Source organism: Triticum urartu, chromosome 1A (genome assembly GCF_056163025.1).
Source record: "Triticum urartu cultivar PI428250 chromosome 1A, HENAU_Tu73, whole genome shotgun sequence".
Lineage (NCBI taxonomy): Eukaryota > Viridiplantae > Streptophyta > Magnoliopsida > Poales > Poaceae > Triticum > Triticum urartu.
Window position 1 is genome coordinate 250,757,208 of NC_141873.1, and position 6,040 is coordinate 250,763,247.

Below are 6,040 nucleotides of genomic sequence, written 5' to 3' on the forward strand. Positions count from 1 at the left end.
ATGGGAGACTCAGACCGGTCGTTGCGCCGCATTAATAGTGAGTAATGAGCAGTCAAATCATAAGCCCCACATTTCTCACTATAAGTTGCTCGGAAGAAGCAACCATCAATACGCTCTTCTTTGAATCCGCTCATACTACTCCATCCGTCATTGTTTATAGAGCGCGCTTCAGAAAAAGAGAAAATCTCTGGGACCAAGGCGACTAGCGATCGGCCTAAAAAATAGCATTGGTAGTTATAGCACGGCGTCTATTACTAGAGGAAATAATGCGTACACACATGCATGTAGTGCTTCCACCCCGGGTACACACATGCATGCACGTACTCCACTCCGTAGTACTACATCGAGAGAAACTGCGGTTACCACGCCCTAATTAATTGAGCATTAAACCAAACGCGTCTAAAGTCTCTATGGTGGTGGAAATGCATTGAGAGAAATGCATCATAATGAAGCATGCCCTGTAAACTGTGACGAAGGGAGGAGTAGTATGAAGGTGCAAAACCAAGTATGCGTATGGCCAGTCGGTCAACGCACCTCCTCTTGGCATATCACTGACATGTGGGACCGGAGTGTGAGCAAACCGTCTCAATTGACGGCAAAATGGCCAACCCGCCGTTCCTTGAGAGAGACGAGGAGTGAGAACACACAAACGAGCTTGCACGGAGGCCAAGATATATTCGAACATGGTTGATCGATATCATCATTACATGTTGCGCTGTCGTTTTCCGGCCTTCTCCAGAATAAATGTGTACTTTATCAAAGATTAAAAAAAAGAGTACAGAGGCTCCACCATGCGGTTCTAGTAGTAGTACTACTCGTACTACTAAACCTTGCGCTTGGCTCTTCGCCTCTTCGTGAAGTCAAACAATGATGGTACTCCGCATGTTCGGTACTACAGTGTATGCCTCTGGCAATCTGACACCGAATGAACTGATGCATGTCCACCGCCTGGGCGAGGGTATGTTGCATTAGTCAAAAGGCGCAAGCGAGCTTCACCTTATCATGCAAGCTTCTCCTCGTTCTACGAGTTGACGGGACACACCAACAAGTAGTGCTAGTCCATACTCCCTCCTTTCCGGTTAATATGGCTTAATCTTTTTTGCGGGTAAATGAGAGAGCTTTATTCATATATATATAAGCATTCTTAGGACGATCAGCCAAGACACTGGTCACTAGGAAGCGAGGTACCCTGCAAAAAAAGAAGTAGGAAGCGAGGTGTTTCATCAAGCCAGCTCTCGGCCACATTCAAAGTGCAGCAAGCACGGTTCGCACAAAGATGTGCCGCAAGGTTTGCTGACCTGTTTACATGCTGAATAACAAAAAAAGAGGAAATATTACCGAGCGCTCCTATTTGTAACAGGATATGAGCCAGAATTAAGCGAGAATTGTGGCGAGTGTTCCATGGAATCAACTTCCATTATCACATGCGAGAACCCTCAAAGAGAACCAAATGTGTTGAAGATTGCTTTATCACATTTTAAAAATATAATATGAGTGCAGACGCTCCTCCATCCGGTTCCTAGTACTACCTCTATAGACTATAGTAGTAGTAGTAGTAGTACTAGTACCAGTAAACTTTGCGCTTGGCTGTTCGCCTCTTCGGGAAGTGCAACAATAATAGTACTACTAGTATAGTGTATGCTTCTCGCAATCTGACACCAAATTAACTGTTGCACGTCCACCGCCTGAGCGAAGGACAGTTTGCATTATTCAAAAGTTTCTCCTTGTCCTACGAGCCACCGCGCGCAAGCTTCTCCCGTCCTGCAAGCTTCTCCTCGTTCGGCAAGTTGACGAGACACAGCAAAGTAATGCCAGTCCATACTGCCTCCTCTCCGGTTAATATGGCTTAATTTCAAACGAGATAAATACACTATCTGTCACTGTATATTTGTAAAAATACGGTCAGTGGACTTCATAATACGCTCATTGCACCCAATATATACATTTTCCGGTGTTTATACGGTCACTAGCTCACCCTGGCTGAGTATGTGTGTGCATGCACTTGTAGGTTGAGCACTTGAGCGTGGCCGTGTGTGTTCCGTCATGTGCTCGGACATGCATGCATTAGGGCATCGCGCATGTTTTTGCGTCCATGTGTATGTGTGACTTTTGCATACACGTAGGGGAAGTACGTGTAGGGGCCAGTAAAGGAGCAGTCAAATCACACAATAAGTTAGTCGGAACAAGCAACCATCATTTCACTCTTCAATGAAACGTACGCAATATAAAATGGTTGATATGGAGAGAAAAAGAAAACCACTATAGATACACTAGTAGGAGCCTAAGCTACAAGCCTACTTGCTTGGGTTGCTCTCTTCACAAGCATAGAACGACGGTGGCCACACCGCTGGTCACATATCCGGCCTGATCCCGCAGCTGGGGGAAGGGAACAATGTTCTACGTAGACGCGGTCGACGTCGGCGAGGGAGAAAATCCACAGTCGGTGCGTCCCAATCGGGGGTCACCGCGGTATGGGCTGATGCCGCGTCCCAACCACCCTTCTAGCTACAGCCCAACGTCCGTTTGAAAAATATTAGTGCATGTCAACAAAAATTCTGTTCCGTTTCGAAAAAAAGCATATAAGTTGTTACTTCTTACCCAAAGGATCTTTATATCCAACAGACACAAAATATCCATTCGACTGTTCGAAATTACTTTCATTATTGATCTGATGTCAAGGTAATTGCTGCATCGCCACTAAAACCCACCATCTCTTAAGCTAAAGTAGACCGAGCTAATCCCTATATTAGCATATTACTAAGATAAACAGAAGGCACTGTAGAATCATTTAGGACGTGAGCTTGTCAATCTGAATGTGGAGGGACACCATCTTAGCCCCAGCCAGCAGCTTGGGCGGAACTGTGAAGAAGGTCAGCTCCTGCATGGCGACGTCGCCAGGATCCCTGCTGCTTGTCACCTCCATTTCCACCTTGACAGCGTCGGTCCTGCCTTTGGGCTCCCCCGGCGGGCCATTCGCCCACAGCTTGGCCATGTAGTGTGGCAGTGGGGATGCCTCCGCTCTGATGCAGGCGAATGACACGGTGATAGGCGCGCCGATGTTGAGCACGCCGCCTACCAAGAAAAACACGCAGCCGTCCTCCTCCACGAACAGCGAGAGTCATGGCTCCGACAGTGGCACTTGCAGCTGGAGCGCTTTGCCGTACTAGATCCTGTGCACGAGCATGGGATGCACGGTGCTGATGTGGTGGGAGAGCACCGGTGGCGGGCCTTCATAGCCGCAGACGGGCACGGGGCATTTGCAGGGCGTGAGCGGATACACGCTCTGGTGATCGGTGAGCTTGTGGTAAGTGACGTAGAGCCCACAGCCTTCGTGCGGGCACTCCATCCTCACCGAGGAGAGGACAGCATCCACCGCCGTGTTCAGTACGTCGAAGCCACCGCCGCGCTCGCACTTCTAGCACTGCCGCTGGTTCTCGGGGCGCTCGACGCGGCAGTCCATGCAAGCCAGGTGCCCTCCCTTGCACTGCACAAATCAATCGAACAACACATCAATCAAGAAACATGTACCTTGCTCGATCAGCTGAACGGACGAGGTGTATTCGAACCTCATACACTGGAGGGTTCAAGGGGAGGAGGCACAAGGGGCAGTGGCGCAAGGTGAGGTCCATCGAGACCATAGAGAGCTCCATCGTCGGGTCCTGTTCCGTCTGCATGATCTCGCCCTCCTCATGCACAACCATCTCTCGCTTTATTAGGGCTGGGGCATTACAAAGCTTTACCGTCACATATTCATACTACTTCAAGGTGCATTAAATCAACACATGCAAGTATCAAAAGGAGAGTCACGGCATGCATGCATGCGTTGTAATTAATGCATCGGTAAACGCAAATTATTGAAATATATCGAGTGCAGTGCTTTGATGTGTTGCGTCAACTCGTACAAGACCGAGAAGTTTGATTACTACAATTCCCTCTCGCCTTAACCGCACATGTCTTTGGCTGCATGACAGGTGGGCCACCGACCTGTTAGGCCCACCTGTCATGGATGCAAAGGCAGGAGCAGTAAGTCAATGAAGCTGTGTCCCTCCCTTGCCCATGAGCGTGGTGGCTGGCAGGACTAGGAGAAGCTTTCGTTCGCTACACACTCTCCCTCCTGTACGCGGTGGACATGCAGCAGTTCAATTGGTGTTAGATGGCCAGAAGCATACTGTAGTACTCCTCCACTGTAGTAGTACTCCATCATTGGCCCTGGTTGAATCCACGGATTAGAGTTAGTTTGGGTTAGTTTGGACTCAACTAACCCAAAAATATCCAAACAGGACGGTTAGTTTGGGTTAGATGCATCTAACTCATCCAAAAAATCTGACCCACCCAAGAGGTGCTTATTTGGGTTAGTTCTTCTCAGGACCACTAAAAAACACCTTTTTCTCTCGCTCTTCCCGAGGCAGATCCCTCCTCACTTCCTCGAAGCTTCTTGTCCTCTCCCTCCCTCCCTCTTGCACCGCCCATGAAGGCGCCTCGCCGTATCCGCGCTCCATCTAACCCTGCTATCCAAACACCTTTTTGGTTAGAGTTAGCTCAGGGTTAGTTCTGGGTTAGAATCTAACTCTAACCTCTAACTGAGTTAGAGTATCCAAACAGGGCCATTGTTCGACTTCCCGAAGAGGCGAAGAGCCAAGCGCAGTCCGGACGCTCATGTGGCAGTTTCATGTGTAGAGTAATCTAGGATAGCGTGTACCATGCCTGTAAGCTTAAGGGCCTGTTTGGTTCCAAATAAGTCACCAACTTATAAGTCGAAAAGTGAAAAAAGTGACTTATTTTGCCAAACAGACCCAACTTATAAGTCACCCCCTTTTGCGTGTGTCCCATCACCTTTACAGTGACTTATAAGTCAAGGTGATGGGACACACGCAAACAGGCGGGTGACTTATAAGTCTGGGTCTGTTTGGCAAATAAGTCACTTTTTCACTTTTCGACTTATAAGTCTGGTGACTTATTTGGAACCAAACAGCCCTAAAATTGTTGGGGTCAGCTCCATGCTATATTTTTTGGTTAAAATAATCTTTTGGCCCTACCTGTCAACCTGGTGATTCTAGTTTGCACACTCATCTGGTCAAGACAGGAATATATATTTTAATTTGTGGTGGGGTAAATGTTAGAGGTTGCAGCAAATGGAGTATTGTACATTGTGGGCCTTTCAGCCAAGTTTAGAGGCAACCATGTGGGGCCAGTGCTATGATGTGTCGCGTCAACTCGTATAACGAGGAGAAGTTTGATTTTACTACTACTACACGCCTTCTCCCTCGCCCATGCGCGCGGTGGCTCATAGACGAGGACAGGCTTTTGCTTATCCCTCCCGCTCGCGGTGGACGGACATGCAGCAGTGGATTCGAACATGCAACAGTGGATTCGATACTGTAGAAGCAGCAGTAGTAACACCATTGTTCGTCTTCTCGAAGAGGCGAAGAGCCAAGTGCAACCCGAACATGGCAGTTGCGAACCTTGGAGCACGCATATAGCCAGGCTCTTGCATGAGACAAAATTGCTATGTGATCCCACCATTGTAGTACTACTTGCTAGTATAGCCCTGTAAACCAGAAAGGAGTATTTTCCTTTCTAGAGATTTCAACAAGTGACTAGACTACACCGAGACGGAGTACATATGGAGCAAAATGAGTGAATCTACACCGTAAATAAATACGTAGTTCTCTCATTTTTCCTCTCGGCCTTGGTCGCGGTGCACAATATTGAGTATACTAGTAGTATCATCTTGAAATTTATGAAGTCACCATAGGCACCTCGTCATCGATGGGAACGTCACCCGACACGCGATAGACGTGAGCAGCAGTCGCCTCGCCTCCATAGGTGCTTGAATGCCAAGGAGGGAGAGGGTAGCGGTTCCCGAGATGTTGAACGGTCAATGATGCATCCTCAAATTACTCTACATGCAGAGGGAATTAATTGGAGAACCAGAATAGAGACAGCATGATGTGAATGCAACAGAGTTTGGATTCGCATATAAAGGCGCCCCACCACTCCAATCCATCTACTCCTTAGTCTCTGCGCAACACTGCTCACT

The 6,040-nt window shown here is 48.1% G+C and overlaps 1 pseudogene; it reads right to left on the reverse strand.

The window, feature by feature from the left end:
* Nucleotides 1-2,788: 2,788 nt before the first annotated feature.
* Nucleotides 2,789-4,608, reverse strand: LOC147990733 (uncharacterized; annotated as a pseudogene).
* Nucleotides 4,609-6,040: the final 1,432 nt, after the last annotated feature.